At 44.9% G+C, this 26,614-nt stretch overlaps 1 protein-coding gene and 1 pseudogene across 11 annotated transcripts in view; one reads left to right on the forward strand and one right to left on the reverse strand.

Annotated features, from left to right (window-relative positions):
- Nucleotides 1-26,614, forward strand: part of LOC135276782 (multidrug resistance-associated protein 1-like) — a 50,119-nt gene that overhangs the window by 12,364 nt on the left and 11,141 nt on the right. For 8 of the 11 annotated variants that reach the window (XR_010344338.1, XR_010344339.1, XR_010344342.1 and 5 more), the window contains exons 2-3: nt 14,458-14,664; nt 25,361-25,462. The gene's annotated coding sequence lies outside the window, so the exon portion shown is untranslated. Of the gene's footprint in view, nt 1-14,457; nt 14,665-19,424; nt 20,679-25,360; nt 25,463-26,614 lie in introns of those variants that run through there. The other 3 variants (XR_010344337.1, XR_010344341.1, XR_010344340.1) reach the window with 2 other exon arrangements.
- LOC105720975 (cell division cycle-associated protein 7-like) lies at nt 4,592-13,462 on the reverse strand (annotated as a pseudogene).

Below are 26,614 nucleotides of genomic sequence, written 5' to 3' on the forward strand. Positions count from 1 at the left end.
CCGGTTGTCCTATGGTATATGCATAGGACATATACCATAGGAGGTTGGTTCCAGGACCCCTATTTCTACCAAAATCCTGGCATACTCAAGTCCCCACTGTGGGCCCTGCAGATCCTGGGTGTGTGAAAAGTTGGGCCTCCGTATATGCAGGTCTGCCTTTGGTTGAAAAAGATCCACATATAAATGGGCCCATGCAGCTCAAACCCGTGTTGTTCAAGGGTCCACTGTATTTGCAAATCAAGTCCACAAAAAAAGTTGCCTTGTTTTACAAAATGTTGGATTATTACCTCTCTCATATCTTAAAAGAAAGTACCATCTGTTTACTACCCCATTGAGATAATACAACTTTTAGAATAGAACCTAGGGCCAGGTGTGATGGTTCATATCTGTAATCCCAGCACTTTGGGAGGCTGAGGTGGGCAGATCACCTGAGGCCAGGAGTTTGAGACCAGCCTGGCCAACATGCTTAAACCCCCGTCTCTACTAAAAATATAAAAAATTACTTGGGTGTGGTGTTGTGTGCCTGTAATCCCAGCTACTCCTGAGGCTGAGGCAGGAGAATCGCTTGTACCCTGGAGGTGGAGGTTTCAGGGAGCCGAGTTCACGCCATTGCACTCCAGCCTAGGCAACGAGCAAAACTCCGTCTCCAAAAAAAAAAAAAAAGACCCTAGAAGTATTTATTGCTCCTTGCTTTGTCTGAGACTCAGAAGTTAAGCGACTTGCCCAAGATAACACAGGTCATAGCAAATTGAGATTTGGCACCTGGCTTCCAGAGTACTTATTTAGAGTCACCTCTGCACCCCCATTTTAAAAATTAAATCTTGTCTAGGTAATGCGTTTGCTGCTTCAGATTTGAAAGATAACAAGGCATGTACAGTGAAAAGTCTTCTTATCCCTTCCCACAAACAGCCAGTTCTCCCTGTCAGTAGGCCGCTGTGAAACTTTTCAGAGCCATTTGATGCATAGACAAACATCCATATGACCATATTATTCCTCCCTTTTTTAAAAAAAAAATGGAAGTGCCATGTATATGTTCTCATAGATAGCCTGCTTTTGGCTTGGCATTTGTTCCGTTACTCCCGTACTTTAAATGCTTGTATTTATATTTAGTGAAATGTTAATAACTGCTAGACGTAAAAGAGAATTTGTTCTAGTAGTTTTGACTAACCAAGATGAATTTAAGAAATAAAATTCTTGACATTGTCATTGTTTCTTGGTAAGGAAGTTTTAGAAGCAGGTTGAACTGCAAAGAGTCCAAGAGGAATAGAGAAATATCACAAAGAAGTGAATCTGGACTGTAGTAGAGATAAATGTTAATACTTACAGATAATACTTACTGTGTGCTAGGCAGTGGCCTAAATGCTTTACATGTATTACTGAAGTCTCACGACAGTCCCATGAGGCAGGTAGCTTTTATTGCCATTTTACAGATGAGTAAACTGAGCCACACAAACTGACTAACACTTGATCCGGGTAGTACAGTGGCAGAGGCCTGATTCTAACTCAGGCAGTCTGGCTCAAGAGTCCAAGCTGTTTACCACTGCTCTTTCTTTCTGTCTTCCTGTCTTCCCTTCTTTCTTTTTTCTTCCTTTCCCTCCCTCTCTCCGTCCTTCCCTCTTCTTCCCTTTCATTTCCTTCCCTCCCCTCCCCTCCTCTCCTCTGCTTTTTCCTGCCTTCCCTTCCTTCCCTTCTTTCCATTCCTTTTCTTCCTTTCCTTTCTTTATTTTTTGAGACATTGTCTCACTCTGTCTCCCCAGGCTGAGTGCAGTGGTACAGTCATGGCTCACTGCAGCCTCAACCTCCCCACATCAAGTAATCCCCCCACCTCAGCTTCCCAAGTAGCTGGGTCTACAGGTGCACACCCCACCACGCCTGGCTCATTTTTTCTATTTTTCATAGTGACAGGATCTCACTTTGTTGCCTGGGCTGGTCTCAAACTCCTGGCCTCAAGCAATCCTCCCACCTTGGCCTCCCAAAGTGCTGGGATTACAGATGTGAGCCACCACAACCAGCCTTTTACCACTACTTCAAATTCCATTTAGATCTAATATTGTTAGAGCGATAACCATATCAACCAGATTTTTAAAATTGAAACAAAAATGCTGCCATTTTTGGTATCTGTATAACAAAAATATATAGAGTTTGTATTATAGCTTTTACCTGTTTAGAGTACTCTTTGGAAAGGCAGGGAAATTACTGTGAAGGTATTGGTATCGAGAAGTAAGTTCCTGGAGTGTTTGCCTTCTAAACCTGAAGGTGTGAGAACTTGGTTTGTCACACCCAGTTAGCTAACAGATAGGCAGTGGGGTTGAGCTCTCTGGAAGACAGCCAGTTAGCCTAGGGAGGAAGGAGATAGGGGATCTAGGCACCTGGAGGGAGGGAGAGGGAGAAGAGTTTGTTTGAATCTGTCCTAGGTTGGGGTAGCCCTTTCTGAGGGAGGTCTTGTCATGTGGACCTGCTGTACACAGAGACGGGAGAATTGGACCTGAGGTGTGGTGCTAGCTAAAGCACTACACAGATCTGGAAATTTAAGAGGAGTTCGTTTCCTCAATCATTAGGAAGAACTTGAAAGGGTAGCAAACCTGTGGTCATTTGAGAAGAAGAGCAAGTGGTCATATTTGAATATAACATATTCAACTGGGTTGGGAAAGAACCAGAATCTAGAACTTGGCCATAAAAAGTGCAAAACCAGGCGTTCTTGTAAACCACGTACTCTTGTAAACACTGATAAGTCATAGCACTGAGCCCTGGGCCTTTCTTCTATAAAGTGCTTGTACAGGCTGAGGATCCCTAATCCAAAAATCCAAACTGTGAAATGCCCCGGTGAGCATTTCCTTTGAGTGTCCTAATGGCACTCACAGTTTTGGGATTTTGGAATTTTGGATTTTGCACTTTCAGATTTGGGATGCTCAACCGGTATATAATGCACATATTCCTGAATCTGAAAAAATTTCAAATCCAAAGTAGTTCTGCTCCAAAGCATTCAGATAAGGAATACTGAACCTGTAATGGATTGTACTCGACTTGTATTAGTTTACCAGTTTTCAAAGTTTGTATCTCAGAATCCTTGTTCTGTGTCAGTGAAACAGGGATTTCATACACCTTTGATTCACATTTTAATGTTTTAAACTTTATTATAAATGTTTATATACACTCAAGTGCATATCATGCTAAATTTTAATATATTAGGACAACTGATTTGTACTGCTGGGTTATCTCAAGAGAGTTATACTGAGTGAAGGCTGGGCGTGGTGGCTCCTGCCTGTAATCCCAGCACTTTGTGAGGCAAAGGCAGGTGGATCACCTGAGGTCAGGAGTTCAAGACCAGCCTGACCAACATGGCGAAACCATGTCTCTACAACAAATACAAAAATTAGCCAGGCGTGGTGACGCACGCCTGTAATCCCAGCTACTCGAGAGGCTGAGGCGGGAGAATCACTTGAACCTGGGAGGCGGAGATTGCAGTGAGCCAAGATTGCACCACTGCATACCAGCCTGGGTGACAGAGCAAGACTTTGTCTCGAAAAAAAAAAAAAAGAGAGAGAGTTAAAGGTTACATACTGTATGATTGCATTTATGTAACATTATTGAAATAACAAACTGCAGAGATGGAGAACAGATTTAGTGGTCTGGAGTTAGGAGTGGGAGGTGAGGGGTGGTGCGGTTTAAAGTGGTAGCATGAGGGAGCTGTGTAGGGATGGAACAGTTCTGTATCTCAGGTGTGCTTATACAAAGCTGCAAATGTGATAAAATTTCATGCAACCACACAAATGCATACTGCATACAAATCCTAGCATCCTCAAGTCCCATTTTGCATACAAAACTGGTGAAACCTGAATAAACTTGGGATTGTACCAAGGTCAGTTTCCTGATGGTGACAGTGTACTAGAGTCACATAAGTTACAACATTGGAGAAATTTGGGCGAGCGTACTTTGGACTTCCCTGTGTACTTTTTTGCAAATTCCTGTGGTTTGTAATTATAGTACTTTTAAAATAAGAAGTTGTCCAGGCATGGTGGCTCACAACTGTAATCCCAGCACTTTGGGAGGCTGAGGCAGGTGAATCACCTGAGGTCAGGAGTTTGAGACCACCCTGGCCAACATAGTGAAACCCCGTCTCTACTAAAAATACAAAAATTAATCCCAGCGCCTTGGGAGACTGAGGCAGGAGAATTGCTTGAAATGGGGAGGTGGAGGTTGCAGTGAGCCAAGATTGTGCCATTGTACTCCAGCATAGGTGACAGAGTGAGACTCTGTCTCAAAAAAAAAAAAAAAAGAAAGAAAAAAAAGGAAAACATCACAACTGTTTTCTCATGTTGTTAAAAATTCCACCAGTAATGTAAGGGAATGTTGGGTGCCCTGTACCCTTGCCAATGTTGGGCATTCTCACTTTTTAGATATTTGCCAATATGATATATGAAAACTGTCATGTCATTGTTTTGATTTGCATTTTCCCCAGGCATCGTCAAGTTTTAATGGTTTTCACTTTTTTTTTTTTTTAGAAAAGTTGGAAATAGCCTTTTATTTAAATATGAGAAAAAAATTAGAATTAAGTACAGTAAGATTATTTTTTAAAAAGCAGACAAGTTAGGACAAACATTTTATTATCAAAATAGACACTTTTATATAAAAGCATTACAGATCAACAGCTGTATTTACATGTATCGATTCAAGGTCCAATCATGCATCAAACACTGAATGAGTCAGCAATGGTTTACACATGCAAGTAAATCGGACACACAAACACTTAGATTCCTCCTCTACCAAATAACTTGATTAATGCAAAGAGGCGGGGGAATACCGACACAGGAAACCTGCCCAGAAACTAGACTGGCAGAGATGTCAGGTTAACAAACTGCTGAAAGTTACATCTCCAAAAAGGCACTTCTCATTCTTAGAAAAGTGCTTAAAATCTAAACTTGAACCCTGTGCCTGGGTTTATAAATTTTCAAGAAACTATAAAGAACCACAGACTAGTTTTTAATATCAAGTTTCCAAGCAAAATTGTCCAAGAATTTATTTGCAGTACCTTACAAGTGAACTGAAATAAACTTGGCAAACTACAATCATACTTAAAGTTTTATATTGAAAATTCAAATCGGCCTACTCGTAATTTCCAGATAGCTTTTCTATCACAATTTTAAGTATTACTTGCCCACCAACCTTTGAATCATGATTGTGTAAGCTAGATGCACCACTTACCCTTCGGGCACAAGAAATTAGCAGAAATTAAGTCTCAACTGTGACAACAACTTGTAACATAAGCACAATACATGGGTTTGAGAGGCATCTGAAGTAAAAACTCCAATCTGCAGTAATCACCTAATTTATCCACATGGTTTTAAGACTTTTGTGCCTTGATTCTATTAAAAATTTCAACTAGTATGAATGCTAAATCATACTTGTTTTTATGTAAACAAGTTAGAAGGCTGTTCTCTGAAATTCTCTAGTTAGTTAATACTATTACTGTGTTTCTAAGTGCTTAGCTTTAATGAGGGCTATTTCAACACCAAGTAAATAAAATACGCTTTCATAAAACTATACTTTAAAAGAAATTACAAAACTAAGCAGCTAGAGAGGACCACTGGAAATAGAGGGGGATGCTATGAGGTGGGGCTTGGGAGCAGAGAAGAAACTGCAGGAAGGCATTTACCTTCTGTGATGCTCCAGAAACACATCTACTGAGATTACCTTAATTGAAGTTTCTTATAAAACAGGCTGATCATCAAGATCCTTGACTCAGGTTTCAGTGAAAAAATTGGAAACTTTAACAAGAAAGATTTGAGAAGCAGAAGGCAGGCCGTGAATTTTCCAGATATTATGCTTGCATTTCAAATTCCTGTTTCAGACTTTTCAAGTAGGTATGCACATTCCCAAAGCCATGATATTTGGCTAAATACACAAGGACCCCAGTTGCACACCATCCATCTCACTGCCGGCAGAAACTGTAGTTGCAGATTCTTTGACAAGGTGGGCAATGCCAGTTCAGATCCAGCAGAGCATCCCTGACCTCTTCACCATAACGGTTTCGAAGGCAGGGGCCACAGAACTGTCCTTGAATGCCACAGCAGTCTGGGTTTCTGCAGTTTGTTTTGGTATCAATAGTCTTCTGACGGCATTGATGACAAGAAGAGCCCAGTGAATGGTTATATATCTTCTCTCGAGAGTTGTTGCAGATGTTCTCCAAATCTTCCTCTGTAATTTCTTCCACTGGGCGAATTATATGTGGAAGGGTCAGGGATGACCTGGAGCGACGACTTCTGGGCATGTCATCTTCGTTCATGTAGCTGTCCATGGTATTCTCCTTTTTCACCAACATGTATGTATCCTCTTCCTCCTCCATGGGTAGGGTGTCAACGGACCCGAGGATCTGGGACCTTGACCTGGTAAGAGGACGAGCTCTCCGTTCAGGGTTTCTCCTGGACGCAACACCTGGGAATGTACGCCTTCGAGGTCTCCTCGATTGTGAGTTGGAGCCTGGGAGGGAATGTCTTCCAGGGAACGAGCCAGGGAAGCTTTCTTTCTTTTTTTTTTTTTTTTGAGACGGAGTTTCGCTCTTGTTACCCAGGCTGGAGTGCAATGGCGTGATCTCGGCTCACCGCAACCTCCGCCTCCTGGGTTCAGGCAATTCTCCTGCCTCAACCTCTTGAGTAGCTGGGATTACAGGCACGTGCCACCGTGCCCAGCTAATTTTTGTATTTTTAGTAGAGACGGGGTTTCACCATGTTGACCAGGATGGTCTTGATCTCTTGACCTCGTGATCCACCCGCCTCGGCCTCCCAAAGTGCTGGGATTACAGGCTTGAGCCACCGTGCCCGGCCGCCAGGGAAGCTTTCTAATTCAGACATGAGTTTTGCAAGCATTGCTTTGTTTTGATTTATATTTAAAGCCCTTTTCTCTAAAAAATTCATCCCACTTTGATCTTCTGAATCGGAGTCGGAATCAGTCACAGAATTCTCGGAGGACTGTGGGAGCTCTGCTTTTTTGTTGGTTGCTCCTCTGGTACTTCTAGCTGGAAACTTCATCGCCACCCTGAGAGGTCCAGAGGACCTGCACTGGCTGCGAGTCCTACAGCATTCCCGAACTGACTGCAGCCTCGTGTTTGCAAAATTATCAGAAGCAAAGCTGTCACAACTCATCAGAGGATGATGAGGTTTCCATGGAAATCAACTTCACATATCTGAATTTCTTTAAGTTCTTTACTCTGAGATCTTTCTGTTGGATCTGGGAGAGCGAAGCAGCTGCGCGCTCAGGGGTCCCACAGCAGGAGGAGCAGCAGTCACGCGGCCGGCTGGCAGGGCACGCTGACCCGGGCCCCGGTTTTCACTTTTAAAAAAAGTATTTTTTAATTTATAATCACGTTGTTTGATAATGAGGTTTTTGAGTTTTTATTAACTGTGTTTCTTCTCCTGCCTAGATAAATCTTAGAATTTTTCACATTGATTTAGACATATGCTAGTACAGAGGTCTTTTTAAGTCTATGAAAATTTTAGTAATTTTTCTTGGTAATTTTTGTCTGTTGATTCAAGTTTAAAGGGTCTTTCCCATTCTGATATCATGTAAATATGTGTAATTTGTTTCAAAAAACATGACTTTTTTTTAATCCCCTAGATTGTAGTTTACTAGGTGTTATGTTAGTCTTCTGGATATTGCCTGTTCATACCTTTGCCCAGTTTTCCCCTTCTGGGTTGTTTATCTTTTCTTCTTACTGCTTTATAGGAGTTCTTTAGATATCACAATGGTTAATCTTTCGTTATATGTTGTACATGTATTTTCTCATTTGTTACTTGTCTTTTAATTTTGTTTATGATGTCTTTATACAGAAGTTTTAACTTATGTGGTCAGATATTTCACTTAAAAAAATTCATTATTCAACTTGAAAATCGTTCACTTCTTTAAAGCTTTTGGGTTCTTTTTTATTGTTCAGCAAAATCTTTACCATCCCAAGATTAACTTTTAAAAATTTTCATATATTAACTGAGCTCATGTAGTTTGTATGGAATTTCCTTTTGTGTCTAGTGTGAGGGTAGGAATCTAACTTTTTCCCAAATGGATAGGCTTTTGCATCTCTCAGTTCACTGACTTGTTCATATTTCAAATGCCACAAGGTCTTCCTGCATACATAAGGCCTCTTTCTGGATTCTCAGTTCTGTTCCAGTGACAGGTCTGTCTGTGTTTATTCCATTACCTGCCCTCCCCTGTGGTTTTTTATAGAAGTTTGATATCTGATAGGGAAAGTATGCTCGTTTTCAAATTTTTCTTAGCTATTCTCATGAATTTACTGTTTCCGGTGAATTTTAGAATTATCTTTTGAGTTTTAAGACAAATCCCATTGAGATTTTGATTAGAATTGTGCTAAATTTATCGATGAATATGGGAAGGAGTCAGTTCTCACTAGCAGATCTTTCCATCAAGGAGCATATTGTATATGTCTATTCTGGAGTTGCCTCTCTGATACCAGTTTTAACCTAGATGCTCATTGTAGCATTGTTTTGTTCTAAACACATGTATTACAAAGTTAGGATTAGAGCAAATTAGTTGAGGGAAAAGCCTTATATCATCTCTCCCTATTTTCATTTCTCTTTTCACCTTTAATTTTGGGTCTGAAGAGACTTTATCATGATATATAGTATATGTATACTCAGGCTCTTGTAACAATTGGCAGTATAGTATGATCTGTTTTTCTTACTGTCATTAATGTAATGATTAAGGACTAATCAAGTTGATAACTGCATTTAACTCTTATGTTAGATATGAAGGATGTTTCCAGTTTCTGAGAGTACACATTAAGGTAGTGCTTTTACTTTTGTTTTATTTGAAAAATGTTTCAGGAGGGGTGGTTTTATTTTTTTGAAAAAACTCTTTGAGGTAATATGTAATCGTTGTGAAAATTTCATACAATATTGCAGCTTATAAAGAAGAAAGTGCCTTTTGAGAAGGTGAGAGTTTTGTTCTCCAAACTTTCAGTCACTGAAGTGCCTCCTTGTTACTTTTGCCATTTATTTGTATCATCTGTACTGTTTATTTGTAACAGTTTTCTTAAAATTTACTAAAGAAACCCAAAAATCCTTAGTGAGAAGAGCTGTGAACTCATACATTGATGTATATTAAATACATAACGTTGATGTTTTATGTACATTGCTGTATATTAAGAAATATGTAACATTGATGCATATTAAATAATTTATTCAAAAGTATGTATACTTTATGACACACTGGCACAGTGAGTGGAAGTGTAGGTTCTGAAATCAAGGTTTCGTGGTTTTAAATCCTGATTCTGCTATGTCCTCCCTCAGTGATACTATATAATAAACTTAAGCCTCTGCTTCCATTTTATTTGTTAAATGAGGTTAGTATGCTACCTGCCTTGTGAGGTTATATAAAATTAAACAGCAAGTGTACAGTCAGTCAGCACAGCCCTGGTACATAGGTGTTCCACAAATACTAGCTATCATTCAGTAGAATAATTTGTAAAAACTTTGTGTCTCCTTCAAAGCTAGCTCTCACACAAGCATGTCATTTTTAAAGTGTTTACATAGTATTCATTATAAGAATGTACTATGATTTATCAAACTTAATGTTTTGTCATTTAAAAAAAAAAGCGACAAATAACAGGGTTGGTTTCTAATATGTACCACCAGATTTCCCTTCCAAAGGACCATATTAATTTGCTGTTCTGTCAGTTTAGACTCGGTGATTTAAATATTTGGTGGGGGGCAATAGTGGGTTTAAAAATAAAACTTGTTTTTCTTTTAGTTAACATTATTATTCACCAGCCATTAAGGAACACATTAATTAATATTTATTCTTGTTGAATCTGTGCGATTTTCTGAGAGTTAGGTAAGCTTACCTCTGTGTGTGTGTGATGCAGTTTATGTGTGTGGTGCTAGAAATTGAGAAATTACGGTAATTTCCTATTATTCTGGTCGGGGATCCCTGGAATATCAGAGTTGTCTCCAATCTATAGCCACTGTTTTCAAGTCTACAGGGTCCCTGGGAGAAAGATTTGTATTAAATATTTGCACTGATGAATGGAAAACAAAAGGACTGTGCATTTTATTCTTAACTTGGACTTGGGCAGCAAACTGCAGGGTAGAAGACTGGAATGAGCCCAGCTGGTTCATGTGGAAATGCTGGTTTTTTGGAATCTAGTTAAGCTTAAATTGTTTCAAACTAAAGCAGGCCATGAGATGAACCCTTTTCATCTCCTCAGTTCCCAAACACACCGAGATTTTCTCTGCGTTTCACTCCTTTCTGTCAGTTGCCCTGGGTCATGGAACCAGAGCAAGCCCATTTGCCCTGGCTGACTGCTGATCTGGCCTTGGACGCCTACCCTGGCCTCTTCTGCCCAAGCAGTAGGTTTGGCCCTGGCTATCTCTGACAGTGGGGGAGTGACAACCTTCTCAACCACTTCAGTCACATGGAAGAAGGAGAAAAGTGAGCTCACATCTGTGTGCTAACCTTTTAACAGTGATGCTGCCCAGTGACACACAGACCCAGACAGTGTTCTCACATCTGCCTTCCTCCTTCCTGAGAATCAGGAGAAAGAAGAGCTCAGGCTTGGTTTCTCACCTCAAAAGATAGCACATAAAAACTTGCAGCCATTCTCAGAAGAATTGGTTTTCTGTTGGGTTGTTGCTTGTGTCAAGTCAGTCAGAAAGAGGTAGAGTAAAAACTGACTTGCTGAGAATCACACATAATCCATGTCACCCCCCCCCCCGGCAACTATGCATCAGCCTGCAGAGAGTGACTTCTTACTCCTGAGACGCTCTTTCCTCTTGCTTAATGGTTCATGACATGTTCTTCATTTTCCTCCTACCACTTTCAATTTTTTTTTTCTTTTTTCTGGCTTATTCTCCTGTATTTGGCCATTAAATGTTGATGTTCCACCAATCAGCCCTAGACCCTTCTGTCATTCTTCTTTCCCTAAACAGTCACAGCCATGTCTATGGCCTCACTCGTGGGCAAATCCAACATTTTCCTCTCTATCCCAGTCTTTGCTCTTGAGAACTCCATCTGCTAATACCTAATTGTCTACTGGATATCTCTACCTGGATGTCTAAAAAGTATTCTGAATTCAGCATGTCCAAGATTTATTTCATATTCTTCCTCTGTAGATCATCTGTTTTGCGTAAGTGTTAATAATTCTCAATTTATGGTAGTGTTCCAAAGTTTGTTTTAAAAAATGTGATCTTTTTTTAAAAAATAGGGAATGGAATTTTTAACGTAGGTAAAAAATAAGCATACAGATAAACAGAAAACCCCATGAAAAGTGGTAGTGGGGGAGTGAGGCTGGGACGCTTTCTCTTAGATCTGCCCGGATGTGTCCAGAGCTTCCCAGGACTGTGTCTGTTCCTGGTTTCTTCCTTAACTTGTCATCACAGTCAGGACTGTGGCCAGGGCAGAGGTGACTGTGGTGTCCTCTCTCGCTTTACCCTTACTGACCTTCCAGGAAGCCAGAGAAATTACCCCAAATCACAGGACACGGGAAGGAAGGGGCAGAGATGCCGGGTCCATTTAATCCTCATTTAACTTCAATTTTACATTCAAGGAACAGCAAAGCCAGAGGGCTTATAACTTATCAAAGTTGGACCAAGAGTGGAGCCAGGCACAACATGCTCATCGTTTCTTTCTCTTTTCTTTTCTTTCTTTCTTTCTTTTTTTCCTTTACCTGAGGCAGGATCTGACTCTGTCATTTAGGATGGAGTGTAGTGGCACAGTCATGGCTCACTGCAGCCTCCACCTCCCAAATTCAAGTGATTCTCCCACCTCAGCCTTCCAAGTAGCTGGAAGTACAAGTGTGCTTGACTAATCGTTTTTTAATTTTTTGTAGAGATGGGGTTTCACTCTTGCCCAGGCTGTTCTTGAACTCCTGGGCTCGAGTAATCTGCCTGCCTTGGCCTCCCAAAGTACTGGGATTACAGGCATGAGCCACCATGCTGGGCCACATACTTGTCACTTCTGACCCCCGAGCCCACCACACGCCACTGCTCATGAGAAAGGGGTTCCCAAACCCTGCAGGCTAATTTCAGGGACAGCAGGCAGCTTGGCTGCATGATGAAGCCAACTGGTGAAATAAACACATTCTCGATTATGACCTGTCTCCTCTCCCACCTATTTCATTTCCCAGAATGGAGACTTGAAAACTCAAAAAGAAACAATCAGTTACACATCAGACCTGTTACCTTTCAGCTAGACTGTAGGGTCAGATGATTTTTGCTTTTTTTTGTTAGGGGGCAGGGCCTTGCTGTGTTGCTCAGGCTGGAGTGCAGTGGTGTGACCATAGCTCACTGCAGCCTCAAGCTTCTGGGTTCAAGTGATCCTAGCTCAGCCTCCTGAGTAGCTGGGACTGTAGGTGTGGACCACCATGCCTTGCTAATTTTAAAATTTTTTGTAGAGATATAGGGTCTTACTGTGTTTTCCATGCTGGTCTCAAACTCCTGGGCTCAAGTGATTCTCCTGCCTTGGCCTCCCAAAGTGCTGGAATTATAGGGGTGAGCCACTGCGCCCAGTCCAGATGATTTTGATGACTCAAAATTCAGCATGAAAAGCTTGAAATGACAATGAATGTAGACATGGGTAAAGACACCTGGAGTTTCTTGAAAGCAAGCCAGGTGGTTTACGCAGGGGCTGGCCTAAAGCAGATTGCTGTCTTGCATGTCAGGTGACTTGACTGATTTGTTTAGCGCCATGCTGGGCTCCCCAGGGAATACACCAAGGAAAGAAACTCCAACCTTTGCCTCCTGGAGGGAGCTGGGCACTGGGGACATGGGTGAGTTGGTATTCTGTGCTCACAGTGAAAGGAGCTGGGGAGGCTGGTCCAGTTGTGGCTTGGAGGTGACACTTGACCTTGGTTGCTGGGCAACATGTCACACATTGCTTGAAGCTAACTGGTGGCTTCTTTTTTCTTCTAGTCTTGGCATGAAAGTTGGAATCCTGACCCAAGTCTCCCATGTCATGTGTGGTCTGGCTGCAATCGGTTTCTCCAGCCTTGCTCCTCGCTGCCCTGTGATCTCCTAGCTCCAGCCACCCATGCCTTCGCTCAGTTCCCCAGATGTGCTGTGTTCCCTCCTGCCTCCAGGCTTCTGCACGTGCTGGTTCTGCCAGCCTTTTTCCATTTTCAGCTGGCTTAACTCTTTTTTCTTCTTCTTCTTTTTTTTTTCCCTGGAGGCAGAGTCTCCCACTGTCACCCAGGCTGGAGAGCAGGAGTGCAATTTTGGCTCACTGCAACTTGCACTTCCTGGGTTCAAGTGACTCTTGTGACTTAGCCTTCTCCTGAGTAGCTGGGACTACAGGCACGTGCCCCCACACCTGACTAATTTTTGTATGTTTGTAGAGATGAGGTTTCACCATGTTGGCCAGGCTGGTCTTGGACTCCTGATTTCAGGTGATCCATCTGGCTCTGCCTCCCAAAGTGCTGGGATTATAGGCATGCGGCACGACGGCCAACCAGTATTCTTTTTTTTTTTTTATGTTTTTTTTTTTTTAGACTGAGTCTTACTTTGTTGTCCAGGCTGGAGTGCAATGGCACTGTCTCAGTTCACTGCAACCTCCGCCTTCCGGGTTCAAGCAATTCTCCTGCCTCAGTGTCCCAAGTAGCTGGGATTACGGGCGCCTGCCACCACACCCAGCTAATTTTTATAATTTAATAGAGATGGGGTTTCACCATATTGGTCAGGCTGGTATCAAACTCCTGTCCTCAGGTGATCCACCCGACTCGACCTCCCAAAGTGTTGGCATTACAGGTGTGAGCCATCACACCCAGATTTGGTTTAACTCTTTAATGTCACTTCCTCAACAAAAACCTCCCCCGATACCTCTCTACGCTGTTAGGTCGGGATGCCCAATTTTTGACTCACATGGAATCGTGTGCCGTTTACAGCCCTTCTCTGTGATGATGCATTTATCTGGGATGATTTGATGGGAGCCCGTTTCACCACATGGCTGGAAGCTCCGTGCATCAGGGCAGAGACCTCGAGTTTGGCTTTTGCTGTTCTTGTTTTTGAGATGGAGTCTCACTCTGTCACCCAGGCTGGAGTGCAGTGGGGCAGTCTTGGCTCACTGCTGCAACGTCTGCCTCCTGGGTTCAAGTGATTCTCGGGCCTCAGCCTCCCAATTAGCTGGGATTACAGGCGCTCGCCACCAAACCTGGCTAATTTTTTCTATTTTTAGTAGAGATGGGGTTTTGCCATATTGGCCATGCTGGTCTCAAACTCCTGACATCAGTTGATCCACCTGCCGCGGCCTCCCAGAGTGCCAAGGGATTACATGCGTGAGCCACGGTGCTGGCCCTCGACTTTGTTACTGCTGACTTTGTGGAATAGCTAAAGGCGAGGGTGTTCTAGGTAGGAGCAAAGGCAGGCAGCTGGGTGGTGCAGTGCTGGTGAAGCCCTGACCTTGTGCAGCTGGGCTGGGTGTGTGCATGTGCTAAGCTACCTTATTTCTCATGGTCTCCAGGTCAAGCTTTCCATGTACTGGGACTACATGAAGGCCATCGGCCTCTTCTTCTCCTTTCTCGGCTTCTTCCTTTTCACATGTAACCATGTGGCTGCGCTGGCTGCCAACTACTGGCTCAGCCTCTGGACTGATGACCCCATTGTCACGGGACCCAGGAGCACACGAAAGTCCTGCTGAGCGTCTGTGGATCCCTGGGCATTTTGCAAGGTGGGTGCCTCTGTCTCCCACCCTGCCCGATGTGGAACCCTGTGGTGGCTTTGTCTAATTACAGAATTGGATCCTTAGAGTCCTCAGAGTTTTGCGGGTCCCCAAACCAAGAGGAAAGCTAGCTGTCAGCTAGTAGACACTCAGATATTTGTAGAGTGAATGTTTGAGTGCTTTGTTCATGAGGCTTTTGGTGGTAAATGGGAGGAGTGCTCCAGTGTGCCCATTTTACAGATGAGGACAGTTGGGAACAGAGACCACTGGAAGTACTGAGAGTTGGGAGAACCCCCGACTGTGTTTGCTCTGTCAGGATGGCGGCGCTTTTGTGAGGTCTCATTTGTGGACTTTTGTCTGCTGGGCGAGGGTGGAAATTGATTCAGACTAGTAATTCCCAATTATGGGCAGTGTTGTCCCCCAGGGAATGTTTGACAATATCTGGAGATGATTTTGGTTGTCACAGGATTGAGAAACCCTACTGTTGGCCAGGCATGGTGGCTCACACCTGTAATCCCACACTTTGGGAGGCTGAGGTCAGAGGATCACTTGAGGCCAGATGTTCAAGACCAGCCTAGACGACATAGTGAGACCCTGTCTCTAGAAAAAATAGACAAGTTAAAAAAAATAGATAAATAAAATAGACTTCAGGTGCACGTGGTGGTATGCGCCTGTGGTCTCAGCTACTTGGGTGGCTGAGGTCAGAGAATTGCTTGAGCCCATAGTTTGACCTATGATTGCACCACTGCGTTCAAGTCTGGGTGACAGAGCAAGACCCTGTCTCAAAAAAAAACCAAAAAAAAAAACCAAAAAAAAGAATCCCTGCTCTGTACCATTCTGTGTGGTCCTGTGGGAGTCCTCAAATGCAGCAGGGTCGATCAGAACAGCTGGTGTTGGTGGAGCATTTACTTGGTACTTGGCTGTGCTCTAAGCACTTCCAACTGCTTTAACTTACTATATCCTTGCAGCAGTCCTGTGAGGTAGGACTTAATATTTCTCCAATTTTAGAGAGACAGAAATTGAGGCCCAGAGAGGCTGAGTGAGTTGCCCAAAGTCACACAGCTAATACCTGGTGGCGTTGGCATTGAACAAGGCAGTCTGACTCAGGAGCTCACGCTGCTAACCACTGTGCTATGCAGTGTGTGAGCCAAGTTTGTAAATACACATGTACATTCCATATGATATATACGCAGTAAATGGATAGGCTTGACACATTCCAGTACTTCTTGTGTGCCAGGCACATTGCAAGGTGGGAACTTTACATGCCACAGTGCTCTGAGGTCAACATCATTTACACTGTACAGATGAGAAAACTGAGAGATTCGGTGACCTGTAGGAGGTCCCAGAGCTGGTAAGTGGCGGAGATGGGTTTTGGCAGCATTGGCTCCAGAGCCTGTCATTGGAGCCCCTGCTTCATGGGTGTCTTCCTGATTAAAGAGGCTGAGATGGAAGCCTCTCTGTTCCTAGGAAGTTGCTGCTCTGGAACGCACACTGCCCTCCTGTGGGTTGAGAGAAGCACCGATGTCTCAGGATCTCCTGTAGCAGAGCAGACATGGATTCCTTGAGTCTCTCAATCCCTAACTTCCCCTTTTCTTGCCATTAGGGCAAAGGACTGTGGCATACAAACTATAACTGAAGAAAGGTAGAGAACAGAGAGGGTGTGGTATTACCTGAACTCACACAGCAACAGTGTCTGTCTAGAGCTCTGCTGTCTGGTGTGGTAGTCACGAGACATAGGTAGCTATTTCAGTTTCAACTATGAAAATTAAATACAGGCTGGGTGCAGTAGCTCACGCCTATAATCCTAGCACTTTGGGAGGCCAAGGCAGGTGGATTGCTTAGTCCAGGGGTTCGAGACCAGCCGGGGCAACATGGCAAAACCCTTTCTCTGCCAAAAATACAAACATTCACCGGGCGTGGTGGTTCATGCCTGTAATCCTAGCACTTTGGGAGGCCGAGGCAGGGGTATCATGGGGTCAAGAGATCGAGACCACCCTGACCAAGATGATGAAACCCCATCTCCACTAAGAAATACAAAAAAATTAGCCGGGCATCGCGGTGCATGCCTGTAGTCCTAGCTACTCAGGAGGCTGAGGCAGGAGAATTACTTGAAACTGGAACATGGAAATTGCAGTGAGCCGGGATCATGCCATTGCAGTCCAGCCTGGTGATACAGCGAGACTCTGTCTCGAAAAAAACAAAACACAAATACAAACATTCACTAAGCATGGTGGCAACTCCTGTAATCCCTGCCACTCAGAAGGCATAAGACATTTCCATCATTGCAGAAAATTATCTTAGCACTGTTCTAAAGCAGCGATCCCCGGCCTTTATGGCACTAGGGACCTCTTTCATGGAAAGGGTGGGGCATGGTTTTGGGATGAAACTGTTCCACCTTAGATCATCAGGCGTTAGTTATATTCTCATAATGAGTGCACAACCTGGGTCCCTTAATGCTCAGAAGGGTGCACCATTTAAAACTTACACATTATTTATTTCTGAAATTTTTCTTTTACTATTTTTGGACCAGAGTTGACCATGGATAACTGAAACTGTGTGTATTAGTTTGATCCTATACTACTATGAAGAAATACCTGATACTGGGTAATTTATTAAGGAAAGAGGTTTAATTGACTCACAGTTCCGCATGGCTGAGGAGGCCATGGCAGAAGGAGAAGCAAACGTCTCCTTCTTTACATGGTGGCAGGAGGAAGAACGAGAGCCCAGGGAAGCCGGGGAGCCCCTTATGAAAGCATCAGATCTCGTGAGAACTAACTGACTGTCATGAGAAAAGGTTGGGGGAACTGCCTCTGTGATTCGGTTATCTCCACCTGGTCCCTCCCATGACAACATGGGGATTAAGGGAACTGTAGTGTAAGATGAGATTTGGATGGGGACACAGCCAAACCATATAACTGTGGAAAGTGAGACTTTGGGTGAGAGGGACACCTGTACATCTAATTGCCCAGACTTTAGGCATGGAACCACTTCTATTCACAAGGGACCCTGGGAAGTGCCGTGTTTCAGCTGGGCACCTTGTACTTCCCAACAAGAAGTTTCTGTTGGGGCTAGGCATGGTGGCTCATGTCTATAATCCTAGCCCTTTGGGATGCCGAGGTGGGTGGATCACCTGAGGTCAGGAGTTTGAGACCAGCCTAACTAATATGGTGAAACCCCATCTCTATTAAGAATACAAAAATTAGCTGGGTATGGTGACATGTGCCTGTAGTCCCAGCTACTTGGAAGGCTGACACAGGAGAATGGCTTAAACCCGGGAGGTGGAGGTTGCAGTGAGCCGAGATTACGCCACTGCACTCCAGCCTGGGCGATAGAGTGAGACTCTATCTGAAAAATAAAATAAAGACGTTTCTGTTGGAAAAGAAAGAGAAATTGTGTAGGTAATCAGTCTCTGCTACATCTCTTCTGCAGAAACTGTTATATGTTCTTTGAACACGTGGTTTCTTAGGGTACCGCAGGATAGATGTTTTCAATTGACAGGTGGAGTGTCTTGCTAAGTGGGAGAGCTGAGAGTGCAACCTCTGTCTGTCCAGTTCCAAAACTGTGCTGTTACTTACCCCTAAAGGATGCACTGCAGCACATTTGCCAGTAGGGATGGGTTGTTTAGATGAGAGCATTCCAGCTGCAATGCATAACAAGTAAGAAACCATGAGGTTCGCCATATCTCAAACCATGTGCACAGCCATTCAGGTGGCGTCCAGGAGGCCTTGGTTCAGTCGTCCGGCCCCTGTGGCCCACCACACTGTGGCCCGGTGATTGATGAGAACAAACAGTGATGGAATCAGAGGGGGTAGGTCCCGTTCCCAGAGTCTCATTATATCTCCTTGAAATTGGTGCCAGTGGTTTTTTTTACATTTACCAAAAATGTAATTCCGTGTTCATATGCCAGCTGGAAAATATCCTTAAAGACTCAGAAAGAACAAAACAGGCCAAATGCAGTGTTGAAGGCAACTTAAATATCTGCCAACAGCAGGACCCTGGGAACGCCATGGAGCCATGTGGCTTTGAGCAGGGAGCGTTAGAAGAAGCTGTTGTGGCCACATCAAAGATTTTATTTTTCAACAACAAAGGAAATGCTTTCAGCAAAGGGCCAAGTTGTGTGTGCACCGTCATTATCACTGAGAGGAAATGCATGATGCGTGTGGGCAGGACTGGGAGGGAGGCAGATGCATGAAAACATCATCTTTTTACGGGTTGAGACTGTAGGATAATTAAGTTTTTAATGGCTTTTGGCTAAATGTACATTTATCCTCTCACCAGGCAGTCTCATTCCTAAGTGTATATGAAAAAAAGAGAGAAATAGAAAAGGCAGAGCTTTTCAAGATGTTCTCAGCATCTTGATTCATAATTGTCCCAAACTGGAAACAACTCGAATGTCCATAACAGGACTGTGGAGAAATAAATCGTGAAATAATTATACAGTTTATGACTGAGTACCGAAAAGGAACGAAATGCTAATACACATGACAATTTGGGTTTATCTCACAGATATTATAGTGATGAAAAAGCCAGACACAAAAGAATATGTACTGTGAGATTTCGTTTATATGAAGTTCCGCTGGGCGCAGTGGCTCACATTTGTAATTCCAGCACTTTGGGAGGCTGAGGCAGGAGGATCACTTGGGCCGGGGAGGTGGAGGCTGCAGTGAGCTATTATGCCACTGCTCTTCAGCCTGGGTGACAGAGCAAGATTCTGTCTCAAAGAAAATATCAGATTGGTAGGGCAGGTGGATCATCTGAGGTCAGGAGTTTTGAGACCAGCCTGGCCAACATGGTGAAACCCCGTGTCTAATAAAAATACAAAAATTAGCTGGGTGTGGTGGCGGGTGCCTGCAATCCCAGCTACTAGAGAGGCTGAGGCAGGAGAATTGCTTGAATCTGGGAGGCAGAGGTTGCAGTGAGCCGAGATTGTGCCACTGCACTCCAGCCTGAGTGACAGAGCAAGATTCTGTCTCAAAACAAAACAAAACAGATCATTCCTGAACAAATATTTTCTCAGACTTTAAGGTTCAGAGGCAGTAGCAAGTGGAGGAAATTGAACAGGTAACACACTTACACACTTCAGAGCAATTGGCATCTGGACTGTTCAAAAAGAAAGCTGGTGAGAGTAAGGAGGGTGGTCCAGGGTAAGATGGGGGCAGATCACCTGGGCCTTCAGTCGTGCGGAGGGCTTGGGATTTCATGGGAGGCGGTGGGAACAGGATAAGAAATGATATCTGATCCACAATATGGGAACTGACAGAACAGCTCTTCTGAGACGGTCTGTGGTTGTGCGGTACGTGGGTTCACTTACAGGGTTTCTGGGCCCCAGAAGACTCTCCATCTGTGGGTTCCAACTAATGCCCGTGCTGCCACCCAGAAAGAAGCCGCCAACCACAGAGGCCTTGTAAAAGCCACCTGCTGCTGTCGATGCTCTCTGCTGGACTCTGCCCCAAAGTGGCCCAGTACATCCGGCCCAGGGCTGGACGCAGGGAGGCCGAGTTTCTAGCAACCTGTCATTAGTTTTCCCAGCTCTGCTGTTGATAAGCAGTTGTAGGCACTTTTTGGAATCAGGAACCCCGGACTCACCAGTTTCTTGTGCATAGATGAGGAAACCTAGACCAGGAGAGCACAAGTGTCCTCAAACAGCCGGCCCAGCATCTGTTCCACAGCTCCTCAAAGCTTCCAGAAGGTGGTTGGCTTTTGTTATGAATCTAACAAGACTTATCGGCGGCTCTCGGTGCCTGGCACTGGCTGAATGCCCGGGTTGGGGCAGGCAGAGCAGATGAGGTGTCTGTCCACGAGGGTGAGTGGAGCTGCTTGTGAAATGTGTCATTGTAGCCCAGGAGCTGGGACACTGAAGCCCGGAGATGGTGCCCACGTTGGAGGATGGGAGGGGCTCCACCAGGAAGTGACATTTGTGCTGTCATCTGCTGGGTGATGAGGAATGGCCCGTATGGGACAGGGACAGTGGTGGAGGCAGGTGGCCTGCATGCAGGAAAGGAAGGGGAGAGTTACAGGACGAGGTGAGTCGGGGGAAGCATGGTGGGCACCTCTAAGAGCCCTGGGAAGCCATCGAAGGAGAGGCAGGTGACAAGGTTTGCCTCGTCCTCGTGGGCATCTCACCTGGTCTGAGAGTGCCGGAACTGGCCGTGGAATAAACAGTCCCTCCTGAGGGGATGTGATCAACAGGCAGAATTCTGTCACTTAATGATAACAGTAGTCACCATTGAACTGAGTGCTTTCTGTTCGGTCAAACTATATGAAATTGCTAATACTCATTTCTTATCTACAGAAACAGCCGTTTCTGGTATTACCAGGCACTATGCTTAGTGACATCGTGTATGTCTGTGTCATTTGTGAAATAATGTGTATGTGCAAATTTACATCAGACGTATGACTGTCTGATTGCTACCTGTCATCCTCACGATTACCCTGTGAAGCAAGCCTTGTTTTTTGTTTTTTTAAATAATTTTCTATTCCTGTAGAGATGATGTCTTGCCATGTGCCTGGGCTGGTCTCAAACTCCCAGCCTCAAGTGATCTCCCGCCTCACCCTCCCGAAGTGTGGGTATTACGAGTGTGAGCCACCACGCCTGGCCGAGCAAGCATTGTTGTTCCCATTTTACAGATAAGGAACCTGAGGCTTAGAGAAATAATAGTTACCCATGTTTATATTGCCAATTTCTAGTCGAGTCAGGATTCGAACTGAGGTCTGATTGACCTCAAAGCCTGTGCCTAAAACCACCCTGCTGGATCCAGAAAACACTAGAGATTAAAGACTTCAGAGAGGCCGTGCAGGGTAGAGATGAGCACTTTGCAGGCCAGATGGCCTGGTTTCAAACCCCAGCTCTGCCCCTTGCTAGCCAAATGACCTTGGGGAGGAGATTAGCTGCTTTGAGCCTTAGTTTACCCATCATATGTAGGAATGAGCACCTCATAGGTTTGTTGTGAGGATTGAATGCACTGACGTTTATAAAAATGCTTAGAACAATGCCTGGGGCACTAGGCTTTGCACAGGCGTGAGCTCTTGTCACTGTCCTCGTGGTTGGCGGTGCTGTGCCTGTGGCTCACCAGGTGAGTGGACTCCCCTGTGGGAGCAGCCCGGCTCTAACATTGTGCCTCCTGGAGGTATCGGTTCTGTCTAGACTTTCTCCAGCACAGCCCTGGGAGGATGAGGGATGATAGAGCCTGCCTCAGCTTTCCACGTCCATTCTCAACTCCAGAGGTTCTACGTGGCCACCTCCCGGCAGCTGAAGCACCTCGAGTCGGTCAGCCGCTCCCTTGTCTATTCCCATTTCAATGAGACCTTGCTGGGGGTCAGTGTCATTTGGGCCTTTGAGGAGCAGGAGCACTTTATCCACCAGAGTGACCTGAAGGTGGATGAGAACCAGAAGGCCTGTTACCCCAGCATTGTGGCCAACAGGTGGGAATAGCGGGCCCGCAGGAGGGGTCAGAGGAGGCGCATGAGCACTTTGTCCCTTTGCCTTGATCTCTTCTTCATACCTTGTGGTGGGTGTAAAGGCAAACCGGGCCTTTGCAGAAAGGATGGAGAGCCTTGAAGATTGTCAGTGGCAGACTGTGCTATTGAGTACCTATCTTCACAACGCTGTTTCCGTCTGGGGGTGATCATGCACCCCTGGGTGAAGGGTGTCAGAAGCAATTTACTAATATCACTAAGCTGAATCATATGAGATTGTCATCTTGTGGGCCACATATCCTGGCTCATGCCTGTAATCCAGTACTTTAGGGGGCTGAGGCAGGAGCATCCCTTGAGGCCAGGTATTCAAGGCCAGCCTGGGCAACATAGCAAGACCCCCATCTCCCTCTTAAAAAAAAGTAGCCTGTGATAGTGCTGTGTGTCTGTAGTCCTAGCTTCTCCAGAGGCTGAGGCTGGAGGATCATTTGAGCCCAGGAATTTGAAGCTGCAGTGAGCTATGATTGCACCACTGCACTCCAGCCTGGGTGACAGAGTGAGACCCTGTCTCTGGAAGAAAAAAAAAGAAAAAGGAGATGGGGTGGGAGATTGACATCTTGTGGACACAGATAATAGCATCAATCCAAAAGAGGCAGAAGTTTGCTGATTATTTGCTGAATTTAGAGATGTGTCTGACTTATCCCTAAAACAGCACCCCTCTCACCCATTTGCATCCCGATAAACTTTTCTGAAAAAATACCAGCACCCAGAGGTGACCCTAACCACTAGCCCATCTTACACACTCTAACCCCATAGTGTCAGGTGGGTGGGCCAACTGTGAATAACGAGAGACTTTGACTTCCCTTGCAGAATTTTTAGGGAGGAGTTTGTGACAATCTGGCTGTGTCTGCCAGAGTAGTGTATCAGTCACATGGTTCATGAGGGCTGCAATTGATAAAAGATCAACACCTCATCTTCCTAGAATGGTTTATATTTTAGAACATTAAAATAATAGTTCTAGTGTTATATCATACAAAGCCTCGCTTTAAACAAATAAGATGGGCAGGCATGGTGGCTCACACCTGTAATCCCAGCACTTTGCGGGGCAAGAGCATCACTTGAGCCCAGGAGTTCGAGACCAGCCTGGGCACTGTAGGGAGACTCTTGTCTAAAACAAAAAAAAGTAAAAAAAAAAAAAAAAAAAATTAGCCAGGCATGGTGGCATGTGCCTCTGTAGTTCCAGCTACTCAGGAGGCTGAGGCAGGAGGATCACTTGAATCTGGAAGGTTGAGGCCACAGTGAGCCGTGATCATGTCATCCACACTCCAGCCTGGATGACAGAGCAAGACCCCATCTCAAAAAACGAAACGACAGAAAAGATTTCTGTTTCTATTTTAAAGGGTGAAATGAAGGAGAGTCTGGCTTTGGAGTGTTACAATGATGATTAATCACAGTATCGTGTTTCCGTTCCCCGCTCAGATCTGTCTGTAACGAGAGACGGTTACTTTATACTTGTTCTTAGCCAAAAGTTAAGACACATTGATGGTTATTTTAAATCACTGGTGCCTCTTATAGTTGATGTTTTTGTCTTAGTATTTGGGAATTTCCAGGACGTCTTTTTTTGTGTGTGTGTTAATGCACATTGTGCAGATATATATATATATATAGTTTTGTTTTATTTTGAGACAGGGTCTCACTCTGTCGCCCAGTCTGGAGTGCAGTGCCATGGTCTGGGCTCACTGCAACTTCACCCTCCCAGATTCAAGCAGTTCTCCCACTTGAGCCTCCCAAGTAGCTGAGATTACAGGCACATGCCACCATGCCCAGCTAAGTTTTGTATTTTTAGTAGGAACGGGGTTTTGCCATGTTGGCCAGACTGGTCTCGAACTCCTGACCTCAGGTGATGCACCTGCCTCAGCCTCCCAAAGTGCTGGGATTACAGATGTGAGCCACTGCACCTGGCCTATATGTGTATATTTTAAAGGCTTCAGTGAGGAAAACTTGGTTCTCAAAAAGGCCAGCTTCAGATTCCAGGGAAGATTGCCTCTGGAGAACTCTGGTTTAATCCATGGGTTTGCTAGATTAATAAGATTTACTGGCATCATTCCCTTTCTGCCCTCCTGTGCCATTGTGCATGTTTTGAAAAAGCAGTGCCAAGATGGCCTCTCTCTGGAACTATTGTGGAGTTACTTGAGTTAGCAAAGAGTTCCCTGTTGTCCCCAAGCGCTGGAAGTCACGTCTCTGAAAAGCTGACCCCACGCCTGTCTGTCTGCTGGCGTGTCTTGTGCAGGTGGCTGGCCGTGCGTCTGGAGTGTGTGGGCAACTGCATTGTCCTGTTTGCTGCCCTGTTTGCAGTGATCTCCAGGCACAGTCTCAGCGCTGGCTTGCTGGGCCTCTCAGCGTCTTACTCATTGCAGGGAAGAGGGGATGCTCGCGGCTGGATCATTAACATCTGTTAATGGGGGAGCCAGTTCTGCTTTGCTTTGGATTCCAACTGCAACAGGAATGGGGGAGAGGAAAGGGAGAGGCATGGAGTTTGAGGAGTGGATACAATGCCTGGTGACCAACCAGAACGGAGAGGAATTTGACATGTTGCCAGGATTTTCCCCATCAGACATTCCTTGATGGCCCAAGAGGATACTTCCGTACAAGGGGAATGCTTTTAAAACTATGAATTTCCCTGTAAGCACTGCTTTAGCTGCATCTCACAAATGGTGATACATTGTGTTTTTATATTATCACCTGGTTCACAATATTTTCCAGTTTCCTTTCTGATGACTTACGTGGCCCATAGGTTATCGTGGAGATGTGGTATATGCCTTGGAGATGGCAGTGTGGCAGGCCTGGGTGATGGCTACACCTGGGTTGCTCGTTTCTATACCATTCTTACCTGAATGTTTCATAATTCATCACTTTTTTTGGGGGGGAGGGAGACAGAGTGTCAATCCGTTACCCAGGCTGGAGTGCAGGAGCACAATCTCAGCTCACTGCAACATCTACCTCCTGGGTTCAAGCGATTCTCTTGCCTCAGCCTCCCAAATAGTTGAGATTACAAGCGTGCATCACGACGCCCAGCTAATTTTTGTATTTTTAGTAGAGATGGGTTCTGTCATGTTGGCCAGGCTGGTCTCAAACTCCTGACCTCAGGCGATCGCCTGCCTTGGCCTCCCATAATTCATTCTTGTTGAAAATAATTTGTTTCCTGTTATCTTATTAAAAAAAGAAAACAAAAATGGGAAAATAGAGTACGCCTGCTCACTCTAGAAATGCCATGTGGTTCTTCCACTTGCAGGTCACCGTGCACTTGAACTGGCTGGTTCGGATGTCATCTGAGATGGAAACCAACATTGTGGCCATGGAGAGACTCAAGGAGTATTCAGAAACTGAGGAGGAGGTAGGCGAGGGCCCCTGGCCTGGCCTGTGGGTCTTTGGTGTAGCTTTATCCCAAGGACATCTCTGAGCCCTGTCCTGTGTACCCTCTGCCTCTGAGCAGGAGAGTGAGCTGGATACCCCGTCAGGTAGAAGTGCATCTTACGCTCGTCCAGTCTTTTGGCAGCACTTACTTAGAGCCTGGTTCTAGGGTGAAAATAGTTGACCAGCTTTCCCCAAGATCTGGGGTATCCGCATACGAGACTGTGGGATGCTGGCAGAGCATTCAGAAGGTATTCACATTGTGAAGATGTTTCCCGCTCTAATTCTCTTTCATACCTTTTGACTGTATCACAGAGAAAGTCTGAATTTGGTGCTAGCAGGTCTTTAACACCTTAGCAATTGAGATGCTCTCCCTTTGACAGATGGATAAATAGCAGCCTTCATGCTTGGAGCCTTCAACAGGACAGCCTCTATCTTCTATCAGAAATAACCTTCTGTTACTTGTTATGTATTTGGTTTTTTTTTTTTTTTTTTTTTTAAAGATGGAGTCTTGGCTGGGCGCGGTGGCTCACGCCTGTAATCCCAACACTTTGGGAGGCCAAGGTGGGTGGATCATGAGGTCAGGAGTTCAAGACAAGCCTGACTAAGATGGTGAAGCCCCTTCTCTACTAAAAATACAAAAATTAGCCTGGCATGCTGGCGGGCGCTCTAAACCCAGCTACTCAGGAGGCTGAGGCAGGAGAATCACTTGACCCAGGAGGCAGAGGTTGCAGTGAGCCGAGATCATGCCACTGCAATCTAGCTTGGGCGACAGAGCAAGAGTTCATGTCAAAAAAAAAAAAAAAAAAAAAAACAGAAATGGTATGTCACTGTCATCCAGGCTGGAGTGCAGTGGCACGATCTTAGCTCACTGCAACCTCCACTTCCCAGATTCAAGTAATTCTCCTGCCTCAGCCTCCTGATTAGCTGGGATTACAGGCACCGGCTATCATGCCTGGCTAAGTTTTGTATTTTTGGTAGAGATGGGGTTTCACCAGGTTGGCCAGGCTGGTTTTGAACTCCTTACCTCAGGTGATCCACCCACCTCAGCCTCCCAAAGTGCTGGGGTTACAGGTGTTAGCCACCGTGCCCGGCCTGTCTGTTATGTATTTGTATGGGAGACTCCTGTTGAGGA

Source organism: Aotus nancymaae, unplaced genomic scaffold (assembly GCF_030222135.1).
Source record: "Aotus nancymaae isolate 86718 unplaced genomic scaffold, 86718_ANA_hifiasm-v0.15.2.pri h1tg000028l, whole genome shotgun sequence".
NCBI lineage: Eukaryota > Metazoa > Chordata > Mammalia > Primates > Aotidae > Aotus > Aotus nancymaae.